At 38.8% G+C, this 14,491-nt stretch overlaps 1 protein-coding gene across 3 annotated transcripts in view; it reads left to right on the top strand.

The window, feature by feature from the left end:
* Window positions 1-14,491, top strand: part of AGTR1 (angiotensin II receptor type 1) — a 43,714-nt gene that overhangs the window by 16,198 nt on the left and 13,025 nt on the right. Inside the window, exon 3 of one of the 3 annotated variants that reach the window (XM_028488823.2) lies at window positions 11,170-11,316. The exons of the other annotated variants lie outside the window; for them this stretch is intronic. The gene's annotated coding sequence lies outside the window, so the exon portion shown is untranslated. The remainder of the gene's footprint in view (window positions 1-11,169; window positions 11,317-14,491) is intronic. 3 annotated transcript variants of the gene reach the window in all.

Raw genomic sequence — 14,491 nt, 5'->3', positions numbered from 1 at the left:
TATAATTCCAGGTCCTAGGGCTAGTTAATGGTACAAATAGTTATTTATATACAACTATACAGGAATGTATTTCCCAGGACCCCTCTTATCACTGACATCTCATAAAATCAGCCCTGCAAAAGAACTAGAACATTCTGAGAACATACAACACATAACTTTAAATGAGGATATTTCCTTTTCTCATGCAAAAGCATGAAAGTTGGTTTGAATTGACATGGACTTCTGTCCAGGCGGGGGGCCTGTGATTTCAGGAAGCATGTATCTCTTTTGAAACTCTAATGTGTCCTTGGAAATTGCTGCATAAAGGCCAAACTGACAAAGTCTAGTCCTTCTCCTCTGAGTAAAATCTTTTAGTTGTATGTCAGTAGCTGGTCTTTGTTCTCCTCAGTGCTTGTTGCAAAATACCGCAATTTTCATTCTAAACCCCAATAGTATTAGGAAGACAAGTTGAGTTAAAATAATGCCTGTAATTTAATAAGTATTCTGTCCCTAATAAAAAAGCTAGTTAGTCACAGCTTCCTTCAAATCCCTCTCCCCCAGATTATTCTCCTGAAAGGGGATACTAGACAGCATTTTAGGGAAAACAAACTTTTGTCAATCGCTAAGGATAAGGTAATAAAAGGGTTGGAAATAGCACTTTAAGCATCATGTTTTTTCTTTAAATTCCCTGAGGTTGAACAGATTCTTAACTTCATTTTTTTAACTGCCCTGAAAATAGTATGTCTCTAGTTGACTCTTATTCAGGGCAATGTTATATCTTCTTAATCTAGTAGAGTCACAGATTTAAGTCATCATCCCGAGTAAGTAACTGAAATGGTACAATCTTCTCGCTCAAAAAAAAATAAAAAATCCAGGAATGAATCATCCTTAAAACTTTCCCAACTTGCAGTCTAGTTTCATGGGTGAAAACTTTGGGAGACCAGTTTGGGAAGCAACCAGAGCCTGGTAGTTTCATACACTTGATCTTATCACCTTCTCACAACAACACTTAAAGTAACTAGGATTAAAAAAATAAACTTGTTATTTAATATGGTCATAAAGTGTTTTTATGTGGAAAAATAAATAAAGTATACCTCAGTAAACCTGGAAAAAAAAAGTAACTAGGATTATTGCCATTGTATTATATTGCTATTTTTTTAAATGCAGACACAAAGAGAATGTAATAGTTAACATCTATTAATTGGACACTTAGTTGGTCAGGCACTGGGTTAGTCACTTTATCTCCATTTTCTTACTTAATTCACAAAAACAAAACAAAACAAAACTACAAGCTAGGTTTTTCTTATTGGCTTCATTTTTTCACAGACAGTGAGTTTAAGGGGCCCATCTTGCTAACCAATACCAGGACAAGAACCGGAATTTTGGACTGACTCCAAAGCCCTAGTTCTCATTTCTCTCCCAGATGTAACCCATCAAATTCTTCAAAGCCTGAGATCTTCCTTTTTTTCAATTAACTGCTACAGTAGCAGTTAATTTTTTATATACATGTATACAAGTGAACACCATGCTAATATTTAATTATAGGTTTATACTGATGTTGGATGCAAGTATAAGCTAGCATCATTTTGAGTAATAGTAGAAGAGTCAGGAGCTCTGAAAGTAATGTTCAGGATTGGGTAAAGCAGATATTTTTCTGTCACATTTCAGTGAGAAAATTAATTCATATGCCACCAGCCATATGCAGAAATGCAACAGGAAATGAAACACTTAACTACTTTAAATAATGTGGTCTGTAATACAAATTATTGCACTGTGAATTAGTTTCCTTCTGCTGTAGTACTGATCATTTGGATTATATTGACAAGCGGTGTAAGACATTACTAAAATTATCCTTGAATCCTAGCTTTGAGATCTATATAAAACACTAGGCAGTTTGCCTGAGAATACATAGAAAACACTTTTTTAAAAGATTGGGATGGGTTATTTTCCCTTCTGTTAAATATTAGCCTTTGAAATGAACTCAGCTGATCTGCTAAATAACAGTTGCAAATTGCTGTGTTTTAATAAAGTGACAGACTGAGAGAGAAGCCATACGAGACCTACTTATGCTTCTGGAGGCGTTACAGACCAGGAACATTATGCAAGAATGCCTTTTAAAAGAAGGGAGCCACTTAGCTTTACACCTTGCCTGGCAACAAATGTAGCCACTTAGTCCGAAATCCGGGGTAATTAGAATCTATGAAAATCCAGCATCTAAATCCAAAACCCCTGGTGCAATACATACTCAGTAAATTACAGTTTTTTACCTGGAGTATTTTCAACAATTCCTTTTAAGTATGTGAATATACGAGTGTGTGGTGTTTTACGAGGCCTGCTCTATAATGCTATGGAAAGGTTTCACCACTATTAATCAGGTATGCAGTAAACGGGACACCTCATTTTTTCAATTCCTGGAAGGCTCAGAGCCTTTGCTGCTGCTGGCAGAAGGCAGACCCAAATGCACCATGCTAGTGAAAAATCCCCGGCAAACATGGAACCCAGAGAAAAGTTGGGAGGCGCAACTTGCAGTCGCTACCACTGGCAGTCACCGCCACTATTACAGCTTTAATCAGGCAAGCCCAGGCTCATGCATTTGTTTAGAAAGTTGCAGCAAAGCCTTATAAATTAAGCCTGAAAGAACATTAAGTTTTAGTCTAATCTTGGATCCACAAGAAATTCTTATTTAAAAACCTTCATAAAAGTAGTCAATTGGTGTTTTAAGGACTAAACAGAATTACATTGCTTTAACTTTTCTTTTGTTTCAATAGGAAAATAAATGCTTTAAAAATTAAAGTGAAAACACAGAGATCTTAAAATATGCTGGGGGAAAAGCTATTTTACAGAAAATAAATTCGTTCCCTGGATTTGTAACTGGCTGTTGATTTCCGTGTTTCTGAGTGTGAAGGTGTACTGTCTCCTATACAGAGCGGGGAAGACTTGGTCCCCTTCTGAATGAAAGGGTTCCTATTAGCTTTTCTCCTTCATTTCCTAAAGTCTTGTGATTTTTATTCCCCGTGTTATGTTTTTAAAAGATTTTACATCTTAAAACATAGAAATAGGTGTTGAAATTGAGCGCTGAAAGTCTCAACCAGTTGGGTACGATTTTTTAAAATAGGTAATACAGACCTCTAGTGGGTGAACAGTTTGGAAGCCTCTGCAAGAAGAGGAAATTGTGCATCAGGCGCTTGCATTGTCAAGAGGAAAAACTGTGGCTAGTTACAATTACGATGCAAAATTCACATAGTTCATACAAAGCAAAAGAAGGTAATACTGTGCAGCAAGGGAAGATGGAGCACTGTCCATCCTTTTAGGTGCTCTCAGTTCTCCCAAAACAAGCAAGGACCCCTCCCATCAAAGTCCCAGCAAGAAGTCTGGATCTGTATTGGTTTTCCTCTGAAAGATTAATGTCCAATTCACTTGTTATATGAGCGGAGCTGGCAGATATTTGCGTTATGTAAAAATAGATTTTATTTTCCTTGGCACACAGTTTTGCCTCCAGGAGGCTCTTCTTCCTCTAAACTCCAAAGGGCTCCCCGTGAAAATGCAAGAGACTCTCACACAGCCACTGCTTGCCTGTCCTTTCCCAGGTTCTCTCCATGGGGACAGCCACACTCCACTGGACTGGGGCTCAGTGTCTGGGGTGTTTCTCCATCTCTATGAGGGAAAAACTACTGGATCCGTACACAAGCTTCGGTGATCATTAAATGTCTCTCTAGACAAGCGCTTCTCAAACCTGAATAGCTACACAAACCACCTGGGGAATCTTGTTGACATTCAGATTCTGACTCAGTAGGTGTGGAATGGGGCCTGCGATGGCTTTACTAGAGAGCTCCCAGGTGATGCTAACGCTGACAGCTAGGAGCAGCGAGGAGACGCTCTAACATCTCTAATTTTTTATTACACTTTGTGTTTCACTGATTTCTTCATCTTTCTCTTCTTTTTTACTTCAGTGGCATCTCAAAATTTAATTTTTGACCTTATATAACTTTTAAAGTTCTCTTTCACTTGACTATGCACAAAAATCTCTAGGAACCTGTTATTCGAGTATTGTAAAGTTCATCTTACATTTTAAGAATGGATTCAGTGTCATCTGTTTAGTTTGGTGAGTTCATGGTGGCTGTGAGCACCTCTCTAGCACTTGAAGTAATTAGGCATTTGTAACCACAATTAAATACCTGATTAGCCATACTGGGAGAGTGGGTGAGATCAGGTTTTGTGCATGCTGAAAAACTACTAAGGGCCCAAGGTAACATCCACATCGTAAAATCAGGCAGAATAAAAAGCACAAGCTGAAACCCTTAAGAGTCAACAGATCAGAGTAAAATATGGGAAAAACATTTCTCAGACAAAATCCATCATCTAAATAAGTTCCTTTCATGGCATGTTATCAAGCTTAATTTTGAAATCCATAATTTTAGAACTTATGTCATGGGGTAGTCTTGAAAAGCCTCTTGCAAACTTTTAACATCCAGTTTCAAATCAAAAATAGTATATTAACAGGCTGTAGCATGGAGGGAGTACATAAATTATCATCATTGGCCTGCATGAACAGTAATTCACAGATCTGGCTCAGACACGACTCAGATGAAATAATTAACTATGTATAGTACTTAACAGTAGAAAAGTAATTAATCTAGCTGCCTCATACTGGTTTGGCCTAAATAAACATGTAATTAAAAAAAAAGCCATATGATTTTATTATTTTTTCACTCATGTTACTACTTTAGTAAGTTGGACTTTTAATATGGCAGAAGAAAGATATCTTTCCCTTAAAAAAATAACACTTTCTCTTCAAATGTTAAAGTACTAACTATAAGCTGAATGAGTTCTGTTTATAATTGTGCACAGATGTTCTCAATTAATAGTATTATGCATTCTGCTTCACAGGAATTTGGCGAACAGGATTATTTTAAATTATGGTGTAAATAAGAAAAAAAAATCCATTTTTTTATCCACAAGTCACATAGACTCTGTTGAGGTACGACAGTTGTGTGGCGGTGTAGCTTTGGCAGAATGTTTCAGATAAACTTGTTTTTTGCCCCATGGGTTCTCAGAGGAGACAAGTGATCTTTGGCTTATAGACCCTTCATCAGCAGGTCCACAAGGTAAAGGGCAGGGTCATTAGTTGGTATGAGGGCAAAAAAATAAGGCAAGTATCCCCGTTTGGGCAAGAGAAAAGAGCTCGGGTGATTTCTGCGAGGGAGAAAGAGGTGCACCCCACGCAGGTTTTTTTTTCAAGTCCACTCTCAACGTATGGCTGCTCCTTTGCCTAATCTTTTTTTTTTTTTTTTTTTTTTTTTAATATTTATCTATTTATTTGGCTGCTCTGGGTCTTAGCTGCAGCACACGGGATCTTCATTGTTGGCACGTGGGATCTTTAGTTGCTGCATGTGAACTCTTAGCTGCAGCATGTGGGATCTAGTTCCCTGACCAGGGATAGAGCCCAGGCCCCCTGCATTGGGAGTGCAGAGTCTTAGCCACTGGACCACCGAGAAAGTCCCTCCTTTGCCTGATCTTATAGACTATAACATGTTCTATATGACTCCATTGCCTAATCATTATATTATTATCCCTATTTCATAAAGAGATGAAGAAGAGGAGGAAGCTAAGTAATTCTTCCAAAATTAAATAGCACACAAGATGTAGGTCAAACTCAAACCCAGAGACTTCTACTTCCAGCCAAGATGGAGTGAGAGAGATTTACTGTCTCACCAAAAACAACTACTAAAATATTATATATACATATGAATATATATATGAATATATATATATATGAGAAACAATGATTTTCAAGACAGTGGACACCAGGCAACAAAGGACAATAGTCTCTGAGGGATAGGAGACAAATGAAGTGAGCCCCAGATCACTGCCTGGAGAAAGTTCCAAGCCATGGCTCAGAAAGGATAATCCAGAAGGAGCTCCCAGGTCTCCCTGAGCTGAGGAGATGGAGCTGGGGGTCCAGAGAGGCAAGGAGCTAGAGTTCACAGAGCAGAGTACCAGACACTAGAGAGCTTTACAAAGAAAGAGCATGGAAATCTGAGAGGTCCCCCCTGTGTTTCAGTGCATGTGCGTGAGTAATCACCCAGAAGGATTCGAGGGCACACTCCGCAGAGATCATCCAGAGCCAGAAAATAGTTGTTGTTCCCACGAGCCAGAGGGGTAAAACTCATAATTCATGGGACATCAGCTAGCATATTCAGAAGGGTTTTGCCTCAAGAATAGGAAAAAATTAGACTAAATGCTTCTCTGGTCCCACCTAACAAAGCTTAAAAGCCAGATCTGAAGGAATCAAATTGTTTGCAAGTAATTTAACTGCTTCCCAGAACAAAGCTGGAGAATTTATATAGGAGTACAAAAACATCCAATATCCAACAAGGTAAAGTTCACAGTGTTTAGCATCCATTCAAAAATTACCAGGCATGCAAAGAAGCAGGAAAAGAAAATCCATAAAAAGAAAAAAATCAATTAATAGAAACAGACCTAGTAATGACACAGATGATAGAATTCGTTTACAAGGCCATTAGATGACTATAACTGTCACATGAACATCCATATGTTCAAGAAGCCAGGGGAAAGTCTGAACATATTGAAGAGACATGGACAATATTCAAAAGTCTGAAATAGAATTTCTGGAGCTGAAAACTCAAACCAAGACTTCAGACACTATGACCGTGTTCTTTCCACTGCCCCCACCATATTCTTCCCTGGATCATGGTTTGATCCCAATGGCCTCATACTTACTACTTGCTTAATACTGAAATTCCCAGATGAATACTTCCTTTTAAGAGGGGTTTAGCATTTGAAGACAGCAGACTTCCTGCAAGGCTCCACATGGGCCCTTTCCCATCCCACTTTGACTCCTCCACCCCCGAGGCCCTTCTCTGGCTCGTGGACTAGATGGCACCACTGTCCATGGACGGACACTCCACTCTGGCATGGACTCCTCAGTAGACTAGCTGCTAGCAGTCCTCAACATGGCACCTCCTGAATTATAACAAAGTTTACATTATCAGGCCACCATGTTCCATCTCGATTTTCCATCTCACTTGAAAACTCTATAGTTTGAAACAGCATGAAATTTGTTCTCTTCACCCAAAATACAATTAAAATGGAAGTTAGTATTGATACTTTTGAGGCTCCCCACCCTTCCTATCCAAGGCACTATGTATAAGATCGTGAACTGTGTTCTTCCAGCCAATGAAGCAATTAACCAAAATGTACATGTTGTCCTTTTACAGAACTCAAAATATGCTCATGAGAATTAAACTGTTTTTCCAGCCAAGCTAAAAAAATCAATCTACTTGTCTAGGAAGTTTCATTAGGGCTAGAATTCCAAGAAATGTATACGCTAGCCAAATATTACTGTTCATCAGAAATGCTCCATATTCATCCAGTATTAATCCTGTGTAATTCCCTCAGTCAATGTACCCACTTAACAGCAGATATATTCTCTCTATGTATTTTGTGTGTGTGTGTTCCTAAACCTGCAGTGAATGAATTTAGAAAAAAAGTATCAAAACCACAAACGTAGCCTTGCAACACAAATATGTAGATAATTTCATGCTTGGAGCTCCACAGTTCACTTTAGAAACACGTTACTTGACAATGAAGCTTTCAAGAATAAGTATTTTTCAGCACTTACTGAAAATATTTTAAAATCTCACCTCATCACCAGTTATATAACCAGGGCCATGCGGTCACTGTGGCTCTATGAAATGGCATCAGGCCCTTTCACTACTGACCGTCTTTGGGGCACCAGATGATACTTCTCGAATAAATGTTAAAATAATGTGCAAGAAGCAAACATCACAGATTGTGCGCTGTGTTCACCCACGTGGAGACATCACTTTAGTGACATGCAACAACAGCTCCGGAGAACATAACAGTATCTTTACCAAAATATGAAAAGGAAAAAGGAAAGACAAGTTGCTGGCAAGATCAGAAAAGCGGGGAGGTGCGGTCCCAGCTGCCATTCTGAGACAGTTCTCAGACTCTGCACCAGGCTAGTCTCATGAGAGCAGGGCGGGGTAATACCTCATCCCATCACATCTCTGTTTTCCCACTACCTGCTACTCCTTGGTCATGGATTATTGTTGAATGTGGAAATGGAATGGGGGATGTCTAACAACAGCACACTTCAAGCATTTAGTGTATTACAGAAACACTGGGTTGGGGGTCTGCAGCATCTTGCTGGGGCTTGAAGTCTGTTTTCTTAATTGTAAAATTAGGTCGTTGGCCTGGATCCTGAGTTGTAAATTGGCAGCCCGTGGACCAAATTTGATCTGCAAAAGAGTTCTGTTTACTTCCACGCAGTGTTGCTTTTTTTTCATTTGCTTTAGTTGAAAATATTTCAAAATAGGATATTCCACGTAAAATTTGAAATTTCCACCTTATCTTAAAAAAATCAGCCTGTATCTTCCCCTGATCACCACTGGCACAACTGAGAATCCCCATCCCCACCTCCTCTGAGAAAGGGCAAGTGTCCGCCACATCATGCCCGCTTCACCCGTCTGTTACTCCCAGCCCCTGTAAGTATTTAAACATGTGAACCCTGAAGCATGTAATTTCTAGGGCCCGTTCCAGCAGTAAAATGTTATGAATCTCTGACTCAAGTTGTCTCAAGAAAAGCAAAAGACTGTAGAGAATAACATTTCAACTACATTCTAGGTTAAAATAGACTTTGCTTGGGTAGCCTGACAACCAAGACCCCATTTAGAATATCGTAATTGTGTATGTTTACAGGGACAAAGGGCATACATATAGTTTGTAGGTCACCCACCCGGCGGGTATGGAATTTGATTGTATCGCGAATGTGCCCCTCCTACAGTCTCATTGTGGCTTCTTCTTTGTCTTTGGATGTAGAATATCTTTTGGGGTAGGTTCCAGTCTTTTTTGTCAATGGTTGTTCAGCAGTTTGTCGTGATCTTGGTGTTTTCGTGAGAAGAGGTGGGCTCAAGTCCTTCCACTCCGCCATCTTGTCTCTGCCTCCCCTGGTGTCTCTAAGGGTGTACATATATATTCCTGTGTTTCTCTCAAGAAGAAAAGCAATAAATATGACCCTTAAATTTCCTTCTATAGCAGAAATTTCTGTGACTTCCTGATCTACACTGAGATAAAGCTACACTCCAAACCTAAATCGAAAGTCCATAGTTACAGAATGACTTTTTCTGTAAAGAGAACATCTTAATTTGTTGGCGTAACATGAACCGTGCTATTTATCTAGAGAATGGCTTTTAAGCGGATCATTGGCATGCATATAACAATGCCTACTGAAACAGACTGATTCCTAAACATATTTTCTCTGGATTAGAACCTCTTCCTATCCAAAATTATTAGCATACTATGTTATTCTCACAAAGTTCTAATGAACTTCACAAATCTGCCTGCTCTATTCTGAGTGCAAAAATATTTAGCCTAATTTGTTTTTCCATTATTTTATATAGTAATAAAGTAATATCAAAAATGTTATTACCAGAAATAATACAGTGTTTTATAATTATTAGAAAGTGAATCTCATGAAGTCATATTAAAAAACAACAGTTACCACATGTTAAGTCAGATGATTCAAGGAAGAGACTTATATGAATACTAGGGGGGCTGTTGGCAAAGATATTTTTTTCTCTGAATCCTACGCTTTGAAGGAAATTTTTGCCGTTTAATTAGTTTAGGTATGCTTCATCAACCAAAGGTCTATAGTATGGTATTTTTCCCCCTCCAGCTTAAAGTAATCTTAAAATCATCTGCACTTGAGGTGTTCATACTTTCACTTCTTTTAAAAATGGATCCTTCCTGGATCCTTTACATTGCTTTATGGGATTAACAACAAATTGTATCATCATACTGTATTGTATTGACAGAGCTCTAACATCATTCCAATCTGTTTCTTGGCCATGTGTAATAATGTGACAACTTATACATATATATAAATTTATGGGGTAACTCACTTAGTATTTGGTGGGGACATATGAATATATATTGAGAATATATAAAAATGATAGTAAAAATAGATAATATTTATTGAGTGTTTAATATATGGCGATCTTTTATCCCCCATGTTGTATTTAACCCTCATTAACAGCGAGTTTTTATCCTGTTTTAAAAGATGAGGACACTAAGGCTCAATGAGGATGAGTAAATCAGCCAGTTACAAGATCAGGCAGAGGTTGAGGCAGGATCTCACCTTTGTGACTGCAAAGCTGACGGTTTGTTTCCCATGATGCTCCCAGCCACCAGACTCTGCTAACGTTAATTAAATTAATGTTCCCTTTTAAAATTCTAAGTACTGAATATATACCTCTTGATATACAGATTAGCTTTCCACTTCAGCCATATATTAAACTTGTTTTTATGGCATATAGTCTGTTCACACTGAATGAGTATAATAAATTATCTTTTGAGGAAATTATTTTAAACATAGACTCTTACAACATTCTTACAAGGGCGAGGTAGAGGCTTTATCATCTCATTCCCATTGGTCAGAGCAAGGTCCAATGAAGGTTTAATGATTTGCCTAAGGTCTCAATTTCTAGAATGGCAAAGAAAAAGCCGCCAAGTCCTCCACCCCCCAGTTCCAGACTACTGTTTGTTCTCAGTCTTTTTTTTCCCGTCTGTTAAACCCTGCAATCAACTGATTTCTACTCTGTTCCTTTTTTACTCACCACTATTGGTTTTATATATTAAGATTCAGCATCAGCATTTACCATATCTTTTACTTCCTAATTCTGAGTGTTTCCATCTGATTGCTTATTTTTGAACCTTATGGGCTTTTTCTTTATTTCAGTTTTATCCCAATTATCCAGGAAAGGCTGCCTGAGTCTTTTGGAAGCTCTGATGTTCTCAATGAAAAGACCTTCTGAATGACCTTGTTTGTCTCCCATGGAGTTGCATATCACAACTTCAAATGCCCCACTAAAATGTTACCCATTTGGCATCAGTATACAGAAAAGGCTGCATTCTGTGATAAGAAGTACAGCAGTGTTTTCCTAGTGAGAGAATAGAGTTCTCAATGGGGAAAAGGGGAAGTATAATTTCCTCAGATTTAGCTGGTATTTCAAACACAATGGTGCTTTTCTTCTAGAACTAGTCAGTAAGAAGTTTGTAGAGAAAATACCACAGGAACCAATAAACAGTTAAAATTTTGGTCATAGAACTCTATTAATATTGGTCTTTTAGAAACTCTTTTTTTTCCAGAAATGTTCTTCGGCTACAAAAACAACTACTCATTGCCCTTATGGATCAGTAAAGCAGTTGGGCAGAGGAGACAAGTAACAGAGACTCAAACTAAGTAACTGAAACTCTTTGGTTGACAAACTTGGAGAGATTATCATTTGTAACTAGGTATGTTTATCCCTCTCTAACTAGGTATGCTTATCCCTCTCTTACTTTTCTCTACTTGGTTTAATTCTCATTAGAGCCTTGATGACAGGCTACATTCAATGTGCTGATCCACAGAGGAAAAAAAGCCTAATGTGAGTGCAAAGATGAATTTACATTCAAATGTTGTACCGTCAGTTCAGACACTAATGACTCAGATTGACACAGCAGTTGCCTATGGCAGTGATGCCACCAGAGGGCAGGGTCTGACTTCCGGACCTGGTGGCTGCCTTCCTCCAGAGGCAACCTTGGAGTTACTATAAGAGCCATCAAATCCTTAGAAGCCCTTATAATGAATCTAAGCTCAAATTCTCTCTTCCATTGTTCTTGTACAGAATCCTAGAATTCTGAAAAATACTTAGAGAGGATAATTTCTAGAATGATCTGACACAACAGATATTTAGTCAACTCACAATTTTAGAGCCCCTACTAAGTATTCAGTATGACCTTGAACATTTAAAGGCTACCTGACAGAATTTTATCTTTTGACGGATCTATAGTTTCCCTGGGAAGATATGAATATAATACCACCAATAAAACAGAGTGTACAGTTAACTTATTCCATGAAAGATGAGAACTACAGGTTATCAAGAATTGAAAGGGGAAAAAACAAAGTCCAGACCAGAAAGATTTCTCAACAACAGTACCACTGACATCTTAGACTAGATAATTCTTTGCTGCAGGGGTCTATCCTGTGCCTTGTAAGATGATTAGCAGTATCTTTGGTCTCTACCCACTAGATGCTAGTAACACCCCCTCCTCCCTTTCCCCCTGTTATAGGAACCAAAAATGTCTCCAGACATTGCAAAATGTCCCTGGAGGGCAAAATTACCCGATTGAGAAGCACTTAACCAAAGTATAAAGAGATGACCTTACCAAAAAAAAAAAAAAAAAAAAAAGAACTGAACCTTGAAACTTTAGAATGTCAGAAATGTAAGGACCTGCTCTCTAAGCCTCAGTTTCCTCATCTGAAGAGTGGGAATAATGGTGCCTTCCCTCATAGGTCTTGTATTAGTTTGCTAGGACTGCCATAACAAAATAACAATAGAAATTTATTTTCTCACAGTTCTGGAGGCTAGAAGTTCAAGATCAAGTTGCCAGCAGGGTTGGTTTCTGGTGAGACCTTTCTTTTTCACTCGAAGACAGCTACCTTCTCACTGTCTTCACATGGCTTTTCCTCTGTGCAAGCACATTCCTGGTGTGTCTTCATCGAATAAGGACACCAATCATACTGGATTAGGGCCCCAACCCTGTGACCTCATTTAACCTTAATTACCTCTTTAAAGGCCCTATCTCCAAATATAGTCACATTGAGGATTTAGGCTTCAATGTATGAATTTGGGGTTGGGGGTGACACAATTCAGTTCATAACAGGGCTTTTATAGAGATGAAAGCAATTAGCACAATACTTGGCATATAGTAAGCAATCAATTAATCATAAATGTTCCTATTGTTTTTTTGTTTTTTTGTTTTTTTGGTGGTATGCGGGCCTCCCTCCGCTGCGGCCTCCCCCGCTGCGGAGCACAGGCTCCAGACGCGCAGGCCCAGCGGCCATGGCTCACGGGCCCAGCCGCTCTGCGGCACGTGGGATCCTCCCAGACCGGGGCGCAAACCCGGCCCCCCTGCATCGGCAGGCGGACGCGCAACCACTGCGCCACCAGGGAAGCCCCCCTATTGTTAATATTAAGCCTCTATTATTATAAGTCCTCCATGTGAACCAGATACCAGCTGAAGCACAGAAGAGTATAAAACAATAAGTTTATTTGAACACTTGTGTGTCACTTTGTGCTGAAGTTATGCAGCTAAAAAGTTTAAATTGACATTTTCCCCATTGACGTAGCTAATTACTTCAAAGATGTTCTGGCTTCCTTTATGCGAAGGTCAAAGGGCAGTAGATCCTGCATCCCCAGCATCTGATGAGTAGTAAATGACCCAGAAATAAGCTTTTAAGTGCTTTGGGCAATTTCTTTGTGTAAATATTTCTTGAGAGTGAGGGTGATTAAGTTCACCCTCTTAATTTGATTTATGTTTCACCTATCTCACAGGAGATAAGAACAAAAATAAACTAGGGAGGAAAAGAAATAAATAGTTTTGAACAGTCGTGGTCTTTAGCTGGAACCAAAAGACCGTGGAGATTTTGAAATTGCAAAGGAACACGGGCCTCATCTGCCAAAACACTTGTTTATAAAAACTAGAGAGTGTTAGATATTTCTACCACACTGGCTTATCATTTGAAATTTCTGCTGGCTCAAGTGAAAGCATGCTGTCCGATATCCTACTGTGGGATTTCCTCCTTAACCACAGTTGCTTTCCGATCAGAGGCTTGTGACTTTGAGGACCAGAACACAGTAGGCTTAGCCAGCCAGAAGAACAAGAGGAGAGGTTTCATATCTCATGAAAAAAAGGAAGCACTAACGGGGGAAAAAATGGAATCAACGTTGACAGTTGCTGAGTTGAACAGTTTTATTGTTGGTAATAAAAGCGGAAATTGCTTGCTGAAAGTGAAGGTGAGAAAAGACAGAAACTGCTATGGCAAAGTTAAAAACAAGAGGAGATGGTGGCCTTGGTGTGGCACAGAATGTTTGAAAACATTCACCTTGTCCTTAAAGAGCTGCTGCTGTATGAGTAATGTGCCACTTCACTGCATAACCCTTGTATGCAGAAAGGCTATATTTCCCCTGTACAAACCAAGGGATGCATTTATTCTACACTTAGAGGAGAAACAAACAATCGAAGGCAGAGAGGTGCATTATCTTATGCAGCTCTCTTGGAAAGAGTTCATTTTTTTGTCCTGCTCAGACTGCACACAAATACTGGGAATATATTTTAATTTCAAATCTGATAGGTGACATCTGGTAACTCATTTATTGCTAATGAAGTTTTCACAGGAAGCAGCAGTCACCGGTATCTCATCGTATTTTTCAGTTGGCAAAGTGTTGTTTACCTTTTATTGGCCCAGCACCCCTGCCTCTTATCACAGGATGATTAATTAGAGAACACAAGTAGCCCCACATAGAAATGAATGGAGAGGTAAATAATGGGAGATAGGATGGTCTAAACTTTTTTTATTAAAATCAGTGGTGTAGTATCACTGTAATTTATATATTAAAATTATATAGGTATTCAAGAGCATGATTAG

This window comes from Physeter macrocephalus, chromosome 1, assembly GCF_002837175.3.
Source record: "Physeter macrocephalus isolate SW-GA chromosome 1, ASM283717v5, whole genome shotgun sequence".
Taxonomy (NCBI): Eukaryota; Metazoa; Chordata; class Mammalia; order Artiodactyla; family Physeteridae; genus Physeter; species Physeter macrocephalus.
The sequence above is the reverse complement of the archived record's forward strand: the minus strand, read 5'-3'. Positions and strand labels throughout refer to the sequence as shown.